Source organism: Pyrus communis, chromosome 3 (genome assembly GCF_963583255.1).
Source record: "Pyrus communis chromosome 3, drPyrComm1.1, whole genome shotgun sequence".
NCBI lineage: Eukaryota > Viridiplantae > Streptophyta > Magnoliopsida > Rosales > Rosaceae > Pyrus > Pyrus communis.
Genome location: NC_084805.1, coordinates 12,875,760 through 12,891,470, shown reverse-complemented (window position 1 = coordinate 12,891,470; position 15,711 = coordinate 12,875,760). Strand labels below are relative to the sequence as shown.

Genomic DNA, 15,711 nt, shown 5'->3' with positions numbered 1-15,711 from the left:
CAAAGCTTAATGATCTTTGATTGTATCTCTATTATGCTGTTCATGCAGGGAACTATTGAAGAATAATTTGGTTGCCAATGCATATTCCATCCAATTCAATGACTTAAGGACAATCTGAGGGTTAATTAGTGATGTCACGGTTAATCTGGGGTGTTGAGGTTCATGGTTTATTGGAAAAGCAACTAGAAATCAATTTCTATGCAAGTGTGTCATGTGTGGAGAAAGACCTTCTAGCTAACTAATAACCCATCGATTCATCCAAATTCGTATTCCTTTACTTAGTTTCTGCAATTTACTTGTTTTTACTTCAAATTCGTCAAAAACCCAATCCCCCTTATTTTGTTATGTCCAATTAGTTAGAATCTGTCATAAAGTGTGTTTTTAAGTGTTTTGAGTCAAAACCAATTCAATTTTCGTCCAAAGTAAGTTCTAGTGTCTAGTTTGAGTCTATTTGATTGTTTTGAGCTGTTTTGAATCTTTTTAGTTTGTTTTAAGTTCTTTGAGTCTAGTTAAGTGTTTTTAAGCCTAGTTTTGTGTTTTTAAGTCAGTTTAGAATAGATTAGCAATCCTTCCTTATCCCCGGCCTAGAACGATCCCTACTTACATCTTTACTACAATTGTCAATAAGAGGGTTTAATTTGTGTCCTATCTTCTATCACATAATTGACTGGAAGTGCTGAGATGATGTTTGTGTCTAGTAGCATTTCAACGACGAGTGGGATCACCCATCTTTGGCAAACTGGCATGTCTGCAGCTTTGTCTTCTCCTAGCACCATACTTGAGGCTAAGTTAGCGAGAGCGTCTACCATTTTCTTTTCTTTTCTTAGCACATGTTCTACCGTCACAGCCTCGAACATTTGTAGCAGTTGAGTTGCTAGCCGGAAGTATGGGACGAGATCATATTTCTTCACTTCATATTCAATCAAGAGTTGATTGATTGTGAGCTTGGAGTCGCCATACACTTCTAGTGTTGTGATTTCCATGTCGATCGCCATTTGGAGTCCAATAATCAGTGCTTGGTACTCAACGACGTTGTTGGAGCACAACTTGCTTAATCGGAAGGAATATGGTAGTACTTGTCTTTGTGGTAACATGAATATTACTTTTGCCCCTGCTTTGTCTGCTCATGCAAATCTGTTGAAGAACATTGTCCATGACGGGAATATGTCGACATAGAACACCTCCTCATCAGGTAAGTTGTCTGAGATTTTCCAACTGGCTGAGATTGGATAATCGGTAAGGAAGTCTGCCAGTGCTTGTCCTTTGACAGCTTTAGTTGGGACGTAGATGATCTCATACTGATTGAGAAGTAACACCCATTTAGCTAGTTGTCTTGTCAAAACTGGTTTGGACATAACATATTTGACCGAGTCAGCTTTAACAACTAAGTGAATGGTGTAAGCATGCCTGTAGTGTCTTAGCTTTTGGATGGCAAAGACTAGGGCAAGGCACATATTCTCGATAGGTGAGTAGTTGAGCTCGGCACCAGTGAGAGTTCTACTCAGGTAGTAGAGTGATCTTTCTTTTTGGTCTTCATTTTCTTGTGCCAAAAGTGCTCTAATGGAACCCTTATGTGCGGCAATATATAGTATAAGTGGCTTTCCAGGCACGGGTGCTCCTAAGATAAGTAGGCTTGCCATATACCGTTTTATGTTCTCGAAGGCATTGCGACAGACGTCATCCGATATGAATGGAGCGTCATTATTCATGAGTTGATTGAAGGGTTAACAATGTCTAACAAGGTTGGTTATGAAGCGTCTGATGAAGGTAAGTTGTCCTTGTAGACTTTTCAACTCGTGTAGGTTCCTTGGCTCAGGTATGCTTTAAATGGCCTTGATCTTTGATTGGTCCACTTCAATGCCATAGTGCTTGGCCCAGAAGTGGCGCCAAATGCACATTTCAACGGGTTCATTTTGAGGTTGTAGTGTCGTAGTCTGTCAAACACCATTCGTAAATCCTTCAAGTGATCGTATCTCTTCTTGGTCTTGACAAACACTTTATCTGCGTAACATTCTACATTTTTATGTACCATGTCGTGGAAGATCTTTTGCATTACGAGTTGATATGTAGCTCCAGCGTTCTTTAAGCCAAAGAGAATTACCTTGTAGCAGTAGATACTTTTGGAGTACGGAAGGCTATTAGTTCCTCATCTTTAGGAGCCATGTGGATTTGATTGTACCCAGAGGAACCATACATGAATGATAGTACCTCGTGGCCAGTGGTTACGTCCACCATGATTTCGATGATTGGTAAGGGAAAGTTGTTCTTCGGGCAAGCATCGTTGAGGTCACGGAAGTCTATGCAAACATGTATTTGTCCAGATTTCTTAAGGATAATGACGATGTTGGAGATCCATTTAGGGTGTTGTTCATCTTGAATGAAGCATGCTTTGATTAGCTTGGCAATCTCGCCCTCAATTTATGGGATGAGCTCGGATTGATAGCGTCTTTGAGTTTCCTCGGGGATTTCGTCTTCTTTGTCTTCTTGGATCATGATGTGGAAGATGGCTTGGACCTCTTCTTCAATGCCGTCCTCTTGGGCTTGTTGACATGAAGATTGGCCAGTATGGATGATGGTGCACCTATTTACCTTTAGTTGTCCTTTTGTGTCAACTTCCAAGGTTGCTTGCCGTTTCATCCTTGAAGGAACTGAGCTTCGAATGTCGTCTTTTTTTGCTAAACCATGGAGCTTTTCTTCCTTTAGCATCGTCTTCCTCTTTCTAGAAGGCTTCTTGGTTTCTTCAAGTTTTTCCAAGGCCGATCGTCGTGGAGGAAAGCTAGCCGCATTGCTTTGTTTCTTTGGTTTTGACAACCTTTTGAACACAGAGCTTTGGGGTGTTATTGTGTTAAGCTGTTTGAAGATGAAAGTCCAGTTTTGGCTACCAATGCGATCAAGTGCCGAAATTCTGGGTTTTGAATAATTCAGCCTATCGAAGATAGACATTTGAGAGACAGGTTTAGGCTCATCTTGATCTTGTTCAACACTTACGCTGATGTGTTGAGCACTAGCATTTTTCTCTTTCCTTGAAATCTTCACTAGTGTATTTGGTGTGAAGACCAAGTCCAGCTTTGTTGTTGTTAACTCTGTAATTATGCTCATTCAATTTTTTTTGAGTCTCGATGAGGTCACGTTCTTTATCGTTGGCAATGTTTGAAACTTCTTTTCAAGATTTGAAGGGGAGGTGAAATCGTACCCAGTCTTTGACATGAGTTTATAGGCGTTAGGCGTTTGACTTTCTTCGGTCCTGTTGGTTGGAAGGGTGCTCGGTTTCATTCCTTTTGGTAGGGGTTTTATGAAACCTTGTGGTGGCTTTGAAACTTTAGCGTTGCCTAGCTCTGTTAGAGGTAAAACTGCATTTGTCTTGAGTAGCTTTACATAGTCCTTGTGTAGTTGTGTGTCGGCTTTGCTTGTTCCAGTTTTGAATGAGGATTACCCATTCTTTCTTCTCGACATCAGGATGTATCGAAAGATGGGTATGTTTGGTCTTTTTGAGGGTCTCACACTTCCTTTGATTGTTGTGGGCTTAGCAGGCTCATTGTCGCTTTTGCTTGAAGATGGCATGACATCCCCTTCTTGTTTCTTGGGCACAGCTTGCCACTCTTATTTCTTAGGTGTGGATTTGATTTCTTTTGGAAGAGCTTCGGGTACCAAGTCTTCATCCATGTAAAACTTGGCATCCACGAAGTGTGATTCGGCTTCGGTGAATGGCTTGGTGTTGCCTTGTATTACCTTTACTCATTTTTAGTAGAACTTCAGGCATTGGTGGAAGGTGGACGGCACCACTCCATTCTCGTGGATCCAAGGCCTTCCTAAGAGCAAGCTGTAGGACGTTCTTGCATCAATCACGTGGAATAACGTGCTTATTTTGAGTTCGCCAATGGTCATCTCCGCTCAAATCATGCCCATCGCTCTTTGTCCTCTTTGGTTAAAACCTTGGATTAGGAGGTGGCTTGAGGATGGTTCATCCACCTTAATGCTAATTGTGGTCATTGTTGACTTTGGCATAATATTTATGGCCGACCCACCATCCACAAACATGCAGTTGATTTTGTTCTCTTTCACATACTTAGAGACGAAAATAGGACAGTTGTGAGGCTTTGACCCCAGCAGCAAGTCTTTGTCAGTGAAGTTGATTGTGTCATGGGCAGAATAACATTTAGCATATTCATGTGGCCGAAGCTTCAAGCCTTCATCTTTGCTTTCTTGCACTTCATGGTTGTTGGGACTCGCCAAGATCGCTACTAGTGCTTTTTGTATATCTTTGGGCAATCATAGTGCTTCCTCGATGCCAAAGTATGCCAGCAGGCTTTCTTTGGGCATGATGGTCTTCTCTTCCCCAACGGTGATATCTTTTCCTTTTAAGGACACTTCTATCTTCACTTCAACCATGTGAAAGGCAATGGTAGCATGATATTGAAAGAAGTTCTTTGGGAAGTACTTGTGCAAGAAGATGGGAATGTGCGACTCTTGCTCCATAGGTTCCCCAGCATACATTGGCTTAGCAGCTCTTACGTTCCGTTTGGGCTTTCTATTGTTGCGGTGACGATGCTTTCTCCCTTGTTCCACTATTGGCCGTGTGGCTTGTGGTCTTGGTTTCCTTATCTTTTTATAGGTCACCAGTGTCCACCTTTCTTCATCGTCGGTAGGTGCATCTTGGTTGCTTGCCCCCAATGATGGTTGTCCAGAAGTTGCCATGTAACTTGAGCATGGACGAGAATGGTTATATGTCACTTGGATAGGCACGGGATCGAAGGATCTAAACAAGATTGTAGTAGTATATATTGCAGCCATGTCTTCAAGGTCAAGCTCGATTTGCCCTTGTTGTGCCAGCTTCATGATGAGCTATTTGAGGATGAAGCACTTGCTAACAGGATGGCTCACGATACGATGGTACTTTCAGTACTTAGGATCGTTAACACGATTCATCTCTTCAGGGGGCTTGCATTCGAGTCGCTCGATCACCTTCTTTTCCAGCAAGTCATCTAACATTTCAGCCACGTCAGAGTCAGGAAAAAGGTATGTCATTTGCTGCAGCTCCCTCAAGATGTTTTGTACTTGTTTTGGGTGCGAGAAGGCTCACCTTTCTTCATCTCATTTGTTTTGTTTTTGGAGGAGATCTTGACAAGCACGGATGAGGTCTTAATGGGGGGTAGTATGAATGGCAAAAGCTTCATTGGAGGGTTTTTTCCTAGTCTTGTCTACCTTTGGGGCGAACATCTTATCCTTTTTGAAGTTGGTGATCGGCTTTTTCTTCCCATGATTGGCAATACTTAGCTCCATGTTGTGGGAACGAGTTGCCAGCTCCTCAAATATTCTTGGTTTTATGCCTTGAAGGATGTAATGTAACCCCTAGTGTATGCCTTGAACGCGTATCTCAATGGCGGACATTTCAGAAAGCTGATATTTGCAATCCAGACTTAATAAATGCCTTCTATTGATGTAGTCGACAACAGGTTCATCCTTGCATTGCGAGCGCACACACGAATTACTTGATGAGGTAGTCTCCTTCCGTCCTAGCATTGTTGCAGGTTTTGATGAAATGGGCAATATGTTGTTTGAGATTGCCTTTTCCATCTAATTGCATGAATTTTGGCGGCCGATAACCCCTTGGCATCCTCAAGGCATCAATCTTTTTAGAGTAAGCCTTTGAATACATCACGGAGTTATGTAAGCTTCCTTCGTATTGTGCCTTGATGGCGCTTGTGATCATCTTTTACAGTTGTTGGATAGAGAGAGATCCCATGAGTGTCACAACTCGATCCACTTCTAGCTTTTCTTCGACTTTCTCCACCAAAGGCTCTTTCGTCGATTTCTTTCTTTGGTGGATCAATCTTTGGGTTAACTTTCTTGTCATGCTGTGCCTCCATATGGTTGACGAGGGTAGCAATCTGCAAGTCTTTTTCTTCCATGCTCCTTGTCAGCCTAGCGATTGCTTAGCTCATTTGTGCCAGCTGCTATTCGATTGAAGTCGCATTAGTAGTCATGACTTGTATGGCTATGAGATACGAGCTACTGCTTGAGTTGGCATTGGAAGTCAAGGACTTGGAGTACCTCCTCGGGCTTTCTTCCCTTGGCGCCCTCAGCGAGGCCAAGGTGATCACAGACTCGTGCCTCGGGTGCTCTTGATCATTCGGCAGGTTTGATTTAGGGGTGGAAGGCACGGTAGAGATAGCTTTTGCCTTGCTTCAGGTTGTGACGCCCAAAGTGCCACCATTTGTGGCAAGGATGTTCCTATTCTTTGCGTTGGTAGCAGGAACAATTTGATCCTTTCTTGATGCCATTTGTGCTTTTTGCGGATTTAAAGATAGAGATGAGAAACAGAGATGTCCCACCGGGCGTGCCAAATTTGTAAACATGAAAATTTTGTAACGAATGAAACGAGAACACATGTACAAAGTAGATTTGTATTGATGAATTTGTAGGGTTATAATCTCTGTTTACAACTTTCCTTTGATTCAGTCTTCAAATTTGATGTAGATGCCTAGGTTGTTGATCCAAGGGTCGTGATGAATTGATCTCGGATTAACAATTGAACAATTGCTTCAAGTTTTGAGTTTGAAACAACACGTGGATGGTCTTCACCTCAAAGCTTATGTTACTTGCGGCAAAGGTGATGTAGGTGTGAGATTTTGTTGGTTCAAGGGTCTTAACGACTTGATCTTGAAAAGAATGTTGTTACAAGTTTTGAGCTTGCAACAAAGTCTAGAAGGAATCGGCACAAGTGCTTTTTGATTCTTCAAGGGAATGTTTTGGCTTTGGTAGTAAGTTCTTTGAAAAGAGCTTTGGTAGCGTATTAGTCTTCAAAGATTTGTGCAAAGGTTCTTCTGAATGTAGAATTTATGATCCCTTTGTGTGTCTTGGGTCCTTGTATTTATAGACTTCCAAAGCCTTTGGATGGATTTAGCCTTGATTTGTGTCTTGATTCATCCATGGGAGGATTTAGGCATGTTTTGTGTCTTAATGTTAGTCACCTTCCTTATATTGGCCGAAATTTATAGGCCTTGTTGCCTATTTGTGAGCAATTTTCAATTCTTGCTTATTTTGTGAAGATGCTTTGGTTTTCTTTCCGGTTTTGAGAGATTTTGGACCCCTTGCCGATTTTAAGGGGGATTTTCTCCTTTTTGCCAAATTTTGTGAATGTTTTATACTTCCTTTGCTTGATTTGTGCCACATTTCATTGATGACTTGTCCATTTGTGATGAATCATATGCCACATGGAGTTTGTGATGCATCATTTGCATGCAACGAAATTTACATGTCTACAAATGCCCCCACTTCAAGGCGCATTGTAGGCATGTGCTTGTCACATGTAGGAAACGTGTTTTGAAGTCCTGCATTATGAATGTTCTAACTCAAGGGTCATTGAAACTTGATCTTGAATTAGTTTGCTTCTTCAAGGGTTGTAGAGGCGTATTTCTTGAATGGAAATGATGACTTTCGTCAAGGGCCGTTGAGGCATATTTCTTGAATGAAACATTTCTTCAAGAGTCGTTGAGGCTTGATCTTGAATGAAATGAAAATTTAATTCAAGGGCCGTTGAGGCTTGATCCTGAATGAAATGAAATTTTTCTCTTCAAGGGCTGTAGAGGCTTGATCTTGAATGAAATGAAAATTTAATTCAAGGGCCATAGAGACATGATCTTTAAAGAAATGAAAATTTTTATCTTCAAGAGCCATGGAGGCTTGATCTTGAAAGAAATTTTGGAAATGGATAAATTGGCACATACTTATTGTGCGTATTGATTTTCCATAATTTCGACAAAATACATTTGGTGCATTTTGAATTTTTTTCCTTGTGGTTGTTGGAAAAATGTTTTTCCTTCCTTAGGTAGGAACCTCCTTCAATTTTGGTAATAAGGGTGATTTCCTTTAAAGTGTTGGAAAGTTTTGATGATTTCCTTCAAGGTTTTAGGAAAGCTTTGACGATTTCCTTCAAGGTTTTGGAAAGCTTTGATGTTTTCCTTGGGTAAGTAAGATTTTCATTTTTTTTCTTTCCCATTTCTTTTCCCATGGCAAGGAGGGAGCATTTTTCCTTTCCCCTTTTGGTTTCTACGGCAAGGAGGGACATTTTTTTCTTTCCCCTTTTGTTTTCCATTGCAAGGAGGGCAATTTTCTTTCCCTTTTTGTTTTCCATGGCAAGGAGGGAGTTGTTTCTTTGATGTTTTGGAAAATTTTAAGCCTTTTCCTTATTTTTTGTTTCCTTTTCTTCTCTTTGCTGATTTTTGGTTGCAAAAAACAGCATGTTTTTCCTTGTTGGCTGAAACTTGCCTTAGCATTTTTGCTTGGAATTTGCTTCCTTCTTTTGGTTGGAATGTGCTTCCTTGGTTTGATTTTCCTTTTGCTATTTGGTATGTACTTTCCCTTATAGCATTAGGAAGCAATTGACCCCTATTTATAGGACAATTAGGTGTGTGTTTTTGCCACAACACAATTCCTTGCCGTGGGTTTTGCTGTTGTGCTTGCCATGGGCTGCTTGCTAGTTTGTTGCAGTGCGTCACTTTTTACTGTGTGGTGCTATGCAAAAGATTGCAGCAGGTTTGTGCTGTGTAGTGCCTTTTGGTCACAGTTTTCCCTTGGGGGTGACGTTGTTGTGCAGTGCAAGAAACTGCTTGCGTAATTGCTGCGGGTTGTGTAGTGTGATTGTGTAGCATTTTGGTTTTCTTTGCTGCTGTAGCATGCATTGAAGGATCGTCTTGTAGCTGCCCTCTTTGCCATGCTACTCAAGCCTTTGTGGTTGATTTCTTTTCGTCGTTGTGACTTTGTCATCGTCATCCTCTAGCGCTCACGAGGTTTGTCTCCCATGCCTTTCGTTTTAGTGAAGCAATTTTGTTTCTTTGCCGCCCAACTCTTATGCTTATGTTGCTTTATTTGTTTTGTTGCAGCCATGGTATTTTTCAAGTGCTTTAAGAGCAATACCATCACCACTCTTGCAAAGGAAGGCGATTCGCAAGATAGGGGAACAACATTGAAGCTTTTGTGCGCCGTTGATTGGCCCTAAGGTGCTTGTTCTTCCTGCAAAAGACAACTCGATGCATATCAAGTCATGGTCTTCTGAAGTATCTTCTGAGGTGAAAGATTTTGGTCGACCAAAAACGAAGAAGAAGGCGTGTATGTCGAGGATTCTTGTCTTTAATCCCACACACCATGTTTGTGACAATTCACTGGCTTTGTTTGAGCTTCTTGGTGATCGCATCCGTAGCAGAGCTGTGACTTGGAATAGCACTTTGCCGACTACTGGAGAAACCGTCTTTGTTGAGATTTATTGGGAGTGGCTTGAAGATGTCTTGAGCCGATCCAAAGATGTGCTTACCAACATGGGCCTTTATCATGTTGTGTATGCATCTTTGTTTAGTTATGATTGCCATCCTTCCATCCTTTATACATTCTTTGAGCATTGGTGTTCAACGACCAACACACTTCACATGTCACTATGATTGCAGCCATCACCTTATCACAAGTTGCAACCACTTAATCGCAAGTGGATGGGATCCTATGATGATAAGAATAGATAAGCAACTGACATGATTAAGGAAATTCAAACACATTGTCAGATTGTTGCTAATTAGAAGTACATTTAAAAATTCAAATAGCAAACTTTCATCTAAACTAATACTGAATAAAGTTGACTTTCACACAGGGTCCTCATTTCCAAGATTGGAACTTGCATCCTTTTAAAATTGTTCTCCACAAGATAAATAACACGGGAAGTTTCGGGACAATCATATTACTATTTTTAAATTTTCATACCAAACTTTGTCCTTTAATTATAATAGACAATGATAGATCTAAAGAACAGGAAAAAAAGAAAAGAAAAAGAAGAAGAACAAAATGGCTTGCCGGCCATGTCTTGGGTTTTATATGTATATGATTCCCTTTTCTTGACTTTGGCTAATGGTTGAAAGTTTCTTGGCACAGAAATTAAACCCTGATCATTTAGTCTCTGCATGAAACTCTTCTCTCTTCTCTTGCTTCCTAGCTAGTAATGAAGGCAGCGATCTCTCTGCAACTTCTTCCTAGCACTCTTGCTTAGTTCAATCTTGAACCACAACTTGTTCTTGATTACAATTTTTTCTCAACATTTCCTGAGGTAATTAATCTCTCTGCACTTCGACGTAATCCTGACTTACCCTTGGAGAATTCTCTATTAAAACAACATAGTTGGTATGATAGTATGATATCTCGTACTAATCTCTTGTATGTCACAATTGTACGAAACTTATCAAAATTGGGGAGATTTTTTGGTCCCTCATTTCTTATCGTGAAAATAAATATGCAGTCAATTTGGAGCGAGCATGATCTAATTTGCATGTTTTATGAACTTATGTATATATCGCTACATTAAATGTTCTCTTTATTGAATCTGTTGCAATAGTTCAGTATTACAATATAAGCATATCATATCAAAACTCTCTGGCATGAGTACAACGTTATATTACAATTAAATAGCTGGCTCGGGTACAGTTGCATGTTTTGACTAGCAAGTTTGCAGGTTATGAGTTTGTATGCTTCTTCTGCTGTGGCTGCGGCTGCGGCTGCCATCGCTCCTCTACAAAAGTATGATGTATTTCTTAGTTTCAGAGGTGAGGATACCCGTAATACATATACTAGCCATCTTCATACTGCTTTATGCGGGAAGAGCATCGAAACCTACGTAGCCGACAGGCTTGAGACAGGAGATGAAATTGCACCTACCCTTCTGGAAGCAATCGAAAAGTCAAGGCTTTCAGCAATCATTTTCTCAAAAGACTATGCTTCTTCCAAATGGTGTTTGGCTGAACTTGTCCATATACTACTATGTAAGGAAAGATATGGACATTTTGTTCTTCCTATTTTTTACGACATCAACCCATCACATGTATGAAAACAACAGGGAAGTTATGCAGATGCGTTTGCTTAACATGAAGAACATTTCAAGGACAACTTCCAGAAGGTGCACAAGTGGAGGGCTGCTTTGACGCAAGCAGCAAATCTATCGGGGTTTGATAATTGCTTCTACTTGTGATTATTTGATTCATACAAGAGTTATGACATACTTAAGTGCTAATTATTGTTTGTCTATGTGCTAGGAGGGAGGCTGATTTAGTCAAGAAAATTGTGGAAAATATCTGGAGCAAGTTGATTTGCAAATCCTCAAGTGATTTAAAGGGCCTAGTTGGAATTGAAAGCCGCATTGAGCAAATTGAATCGTTCACTAGATGTTTGCACAGTAGGTATTTGAGGCATGGGAGGCATTGGCAAGACCACCCTTGCTGATGCTCTATATCGCTGCATCTCTTCTGATTTGAAGCTTCTTGTTTTCTTCAAAATGTTAGGGAGGATTCAGAAAAATATGGACTAGATCACATGCGAAATAAACTTCTTCATAAGATATTAGGCGATGAAAATCTGAATATTGACACTTTATCTATAGGATCAGAGCTTGTTAAAAAGAAGCTCCTTGCTACAAAGGTCCTCATTGTCCTTGATGATGTGAACGATGTGAGTCAATTAGAACTTTTAGTTGGAGATCATGTTCATTTTGGCCCTGGAAGTAGAATCATTATAACAACCAGGGATAGGCGCATACTTAAGAAGAAGGTCGACGATGATAAGATATACAAGGTTACTGTATTACAACATGATGATGCCCTTGAGCTCTTTCATTTGAATGCTTTCAAAAATAGCTCTACTATATCAGATTATACAGAGTTGTCAAGAATCGTGGTAGGTTATGTTGGAGGCATACCATTAGCTCTTAAAGTTTTGGGTTCTTTGTTCCTTCACTTCGAGAGCAAAGAAGACTGGGAAGATGAATTGAACAAATTGAAAAAAATTTCCCAGCAAAAGAATTCAGAATGTGTTCCGACTAAGTTATGACAGATTAGAAGAAAATGAGAAGGAGATATTTCTTGATATAGCATTTTTTTTTTTATAAAGGGATGAATATAGATTTTGCAAAAAGAATGTTAGTTTCTTTGCAGTGGGAATTAGAGATCTCATTGATAAGTCCCTTATATCAATTCCCACAATGAACTGCCTGGAGATGCATGATTTGCTACAAGAAATGGGTTGGGCGATTGTTCATGAACAGTGCGGTGAAGACCCTGGAAAACGCAATAGGTTGTACATTCCTGAGGATGTCTATCATGTACTGAAAAATAATACAGTAAGGCCAAATCCATTTAATTTCTTGTATTAAAAAAACCTGAACTTTTTATGGAAATTGATCTACGAATGTAGTTTTGAGAAAGTTTTGCTGTACGTCATTGTCTAAATTATACTGTGCTCGTTCATTGTCAGGGAACTGCAGCGGTTCAAGGCATATTCTTTAACATGTCGGAGATTAAAAAGCTCAAGTTGAGTCGTGCAGCCTTCAAAAACATGGGGAATATAAAATTGCTAAAGGTTTATAATTACTGTAACTTTGACGAGAATTGCAGCAAACTCTACCTATCTCAAGGTATTTTGGGCTGGTTTGGTATTGCTGTGCTTTGAAAAAAAGCTGATTCTGCTGTGCTGTGAGAATAAGCGAATGTGAAATAAAGCAGCAGAGTGTTTGGTAAACTTTTTTGTAAAAGTGCTTTTGAAAAAAAAAAACAGTATTATAGTGTTTGGTAAACTTTTATATAAAACAGATGTGAAAAAAAAGCCGATTTTTCAAAGCTGGGTTTTGCAGCTTCTTGTTTTTGGTTTTTTTTCACCCAAAACTGTGAAAAAAAGCTGAAGCTGAATGTTTACCAAACACAAAAACAGCTCCCAGCTTTTTTTTATACCAGTTTTTTTCAGAATCACCTCAGTACCAAACCAGGTCTTTATCTCTTCCAGATGCTCTTAGTTATCTTTACTGGGAGGGATGGCCTGCAAAATCTTTGCCATCAAAATTTTGTCCGGAAAACGTCGTTGAGCTTCACATGCCCCACAATCAAGTTGAGAAGCTTGTGAATCGAGGCCAGGTATAAATGCTTATCTTAGTTCTAATAGAAAATGTGGTGTGGAAGTTATTCAGGCTAAGTTACTAATTCTTGCATTTTGTTACAGTGTCTCACGAACTTAAAAAGTGATTGATCTTAGTTTCTCCAAACATCTTACTGAAGTTCCAGATCTCTCTGAGAGTCGAAAGATTGAGCATCTAGATCTTCGTTGCTGTACAAGTTTGGTTCAAATTCCATCTTACTTTCAATCGCTTGGCAAGCTTAGACATCTTCACCTAGGAGGCTGCTCGAATCTCATGTATCTGCCAGAGATGCCAGGAAATATCGAATCATTATTATTATCTCAGACTGCAATCAAGGAATTGCCTTCATCTGTTTGGTCCCATGAAAGAATTTCGTGTTTGGATATTCAATATTGTGAAGACCTAAAGAATCTTCCAAGCAGCAGCTGTAAGCTGCAGGTTGCTGGCACTATTAATCTGATAGGCTGCTCATCTCTTGGAAAGGTTTGGGAGCTTCCAAGGGATATAAGCTTGATAGATATGACTGGGACAACAATAGAAGTATTACCATCATCGATCGAGTGTCTCTTTGGTCTCTGTAAAATTTTTCTGCAAAATTGCAAAAGGCTTTCCAGTCTCCCGACATACATTTGTAAGTTGAAATCTCTTGAGGTGCTTGAACTCACTGGTTGCTCTAAATTTGAACACTTTCCTGAAATTTTGGAGCCTATGGAACATCTGGAGTATCTTTCTTTAGAAAGAACAGCCATCAAAGAGCTACCATTGTTGATAGGAAATCTAATTGGGCTCCAAACGTTAAAGCCCTATGGGTGCAAAAATCTTGAGCTTGTTCGGAACAACATCTACAATTTGAACTGTCTTAAGTTTCTCAGCCTCGATTGTTGTTTGAAACTTAAAAAGTTCCCTCCCCCAATCGCAGTCGGTTTGGGCTCTTTGGAGGTAATAAACCTTAGTTATTGCAGTACATTAGTTTCAAGCCTCATTTGCTTAACCTCATTACGAGATTTAGATCTAAGTGGAACCATGATTGAGAGCATACCTTCAAGCATCAAACAAGCTTCTGGGTTGTACCGCCTGCTCTTAACCAATTGCAAGTGCCTTCAATCTATACCAGAGCTACCATTGATGCTATTTTCTGTTGAAGCACATGCCTGTACATCATTGAAGACAGTGTCAAGTTCAAGAACTCCACTCACACGAGGCAGGGATGAATGTCGATCTTTACGCCCATTAATGATACGTATATTTTCTAATTGCATATAATTAGATCAGGAGGCAGTAACATAATGGCTGACACACAACTTACAATTATTGTGATGGCATCTGCATTATCACACTGTCGAGAAGAAGAAAATTATGTACATATCTCTCTCTCTCTCTCTGGTAACTGAGTTTCTCTGTTTTCTAACAAATAATCATGATACAGGAATATTTTGCTACAAGATCTTTGGTCACCATTGTATGTTCAGGGAATGAAATTCCAAATTGGTTTAACTATCAAAATGAGGGATCTTCCATAATTATCAAGTTTCCCCCAAATTGGTTTGGCACTGATTTCTTGGGTTTTGCTCTATCTCTTGTTGTTGCATTCAAAAACTACAATGTTGAAAGGTTTCAAGTTTGGATGTAAATCCAAATTCAAAGCCAATAGTGGTGAAAACCATGAATTCGATTGTGTGTTGCCTGGTCAGATGTGGGGTGAAAACAACTTCGGAGAATTCAATGACTACAACTTCAACTCGGATCACGTGTTTATGTGGTATAACACTTTTTCCCTTGTGGGGGAGCAAAATACTCCAGTGCTTTTCTCAACGGTGTCACAGAGGCCTCTGTTGAGTTCTACCTAATAGACCATCATGGCATAGCTGTTAACTCTTCCGAAGTTTAGGTGAAAAGGTGTGGGAGCTGCCTATTGTATGTGTTCGGGCGAAGATTTTTCCGGAGAGGGCTCCTCGGCTCTTAGCATAGCTCCCCAAGGGATTGGCACTTTAGATGTGTAGTCGGGCTCTTGTTTGCTAATGTACTACAAGAAGAGGATAGAGTTAGTTTTGAAAGGTGCCTTTGTAGGGCCTTAGGTGTAGGCCTTGAGGCTCGCAATCAAAACTAACTGAGTGCTAGGCGTGTCACTGTTATCTCAATATAGTAGATGTAGAAGTGTGTTTAGTTGATTACTTGCGCCCCAAGTTACTCAGACTTCTTGTTATCAAAGGATTGTCGTGGATGAGTTAAGTCCACATTAAGTTTTTTTTCTTGCCTTGTGACCAAGGAGTTTCAATTCATAGTCTTGTATGTTCGAATAAGGGAGTCTAGATCCCCTTAAGTCATCTACTCGGCTCTTGATTGGTTTTAAATGAAGGCGTATTCATTAATGTGACCAGATCCAGGTACAAATGAGACTCTTAAAGTAAGAAAACAGATGGATATGACTTGAATACATGTTGGAGAATACATTAAGCAGTAGATCTATTAACTTATAAAACAAACAAAGAGTTTTGAGTAAGATTTCACCTTGTTTGGCATGGTTGAACTTTTTGCAATCACTTCTCTTTTGAGTTTACAGGGTTTATATGCTAAGAAGGGATGGATGGTAAACAAGTTTACACGAGGGAATCGATACTATACCAAGAGGGGTGATAGAAGAGCTTCTAAACTAGATAAAAGATGGCTTTTGTGGGGAATGATCTTGAAAAGGATTGAGATCTGGGTTAATTACAGCTTTTAGATGCAAATCTGGCTTGAGAGCAGAGTTTGTATGTTTGTTTGTTTGATTGGTTGAG

General features: G+C 39.9%; 1 pseudogene; it reads left to right on the top strand.

Annotated features, from left to right (window-relative positions):
• Nucleotides 1-10,492: 10,492 nt before the first annotated feature.
• On the top strand, nucleotides 10,493-14,822 carry LOC137728194 (disease resistance-like protein DSC1; annotated as a pseudogene).
• The last annotated feature ends 889 nt before the right edge of the window (nucleotides 14,823-15,711 follow it).